Genomic DNA, 1,808 nt, shown 5'->3' with positions numbered 1-1,808 from the left:
GATTCTAGATCAAATTGTTTCAGAAATATTACCAAACTAGGTTACAAGTGACCTATGACATCTTATCTAAAGTTTAGAGTTGCTGAATGAGTAAAAGCTTACCTTTGCAAAAAGAAAAGAAAGGTTTTAGAATTAGCATAGTAGTCTCATTAGCTAACCAGGCGGACCAAGACGTCACTTAGGAACTTTATTAGTTAAAAGTCAAAGTTAAACCATTATAGTTTTTCTCTAAGTGTAAAGGGGCGGGGACACCAGTGTCACTGTGGGTCCTTAAGGGTTTTAAATTAAAAATGTTAATTTCTGTAACAGTGAAAAAATGAAATCAAACTTTTCTGTCATTTGTTGTTCATCTGCCAGTGAGGGTGGTGTAATATGGGTGGATGACGTATCTGCTGCGTGTTTGTGATGCAGTGAGCTGAAGAAACGAGGAGCACAGAGGAACTCTCAAAGCTCTTTAATTACATCTAAAAGTCAAAGCAAAGAGTCACGTTAGCGCTGTACAAACTCCACAGTCTGACACACAGGTACCGATCGGACTCACACCGCTGCGCTATTCACATCCACCCCCCCACCCTGATCTCACACACACACACTCTAAAATCTTCACTGATCAAGTAAAAAGCCAGGAGGAGCATTCAGAGTCTCGCCTGCAGAGTAAAAGCTTCAATAAAAAGTGTCATGAATCCCAGAGCTCCACTCAGCACCCCCACCCACAGCCCCACCTTAAAATGCCATCAGTACATGAACTTCTAAGCACACGTGGAAACAAAAGGGACAGCTGGATGCTGCAGGAAGGAAAAGTTGCACTTGATCACAAAAATTCAAGTTTTCTTCTGCAGGATTTTGAAGGATGAGGAAAGGTGTGTGTGTGTGTGTGTGTGTGTGTGTGTGTGTGTGTGTGTGTGTGTGTGTGTGACCACTCAGACATCTTCCACTACAGGAGCTCGGTGACCCGACTCTTAAAGCTGACATTTAAAGTGTGGGTAAGTGCTCGAGGTGCTCCTCAGTCTCTATACGAACAACATGAGCTGCACCGAACAGCAACGTCCACACCAAGACCTGCAGTTCCTCTGACGTCCAGCAGAGGCCCCACACACTCCTAACGTCTACAGCCTGACAGACAAACTGTTCTGGTCTCTATACATCACTTCCCTTTTGTAACACGTGTGGGGCGGGGCTCTATAACTCACCTGTCTTAATTGGAGAAGGGCTTGTACTATTAGGGGTGTGGCCTCTGGACCAATAACATGGCTGCTGTGAGGTCACTAACAGGCTGTCCAAGAACACCGAGTGAAATCTGAGGGTTTAGATTGGATGTTACCGAGCAACAGCAAGTTCCTGTAGTGGAAGACACGAAGACACACAAGACACACACACACTTTGACTCTTCGGCTCATTAATCCCCCCCCCAAAAAAAACAAAAAACAAAAAAAAACCCAAAAGGAAGAAGACAAAAGTCTTGGACTTTATTTTGGTCGTTTAACAGAAGACGACAGCTGTCAGGGAGACTCGTCTGCAGTTCTCCGTCCTTAATAAAAAAGTCATAATAATAATGATGATAATAAATCCACTCATCACCTGGTCAGTAACAGCAGGAAGTGACCGCACAGGCTGAATGTCGACCAATCGGCGAGTTTGGATGAAAGCATTACAGAGACGATTGATCTCCGGTGTCTGAGTCATAGCGTGAAGTTGGTGGTCGGCGCGCTCACGCTGCAGCGTCGTTCCTGCACGGAGGACAAACGCTGCAGCTTCCTGGAACGTTTTGGTGTCGTTTCTACATTTAGAGTGTCGGTCAGTGCGGCGCC

Source organism: Haplochromis burtoni, unplaced genomic scaffold (assembly GCF_018398535.1).
Source record: "Haplochromis burtoni strain Fernald_Lab_line unplaced genomic scaffold, NCSU_Asbu1 Contig_222, whole genome shotgun sequence".
NCBI lineage: Eukaryota > Metazoa > Chordata > Actinopteri > Cichliformes > Cichlidae > Haplochromis > Haplochromis burtoni.
The sequence above is the reverse complement of the archived record's forward strand: the minus strand, read 5'-3'. Positions refer to the sequence as shown.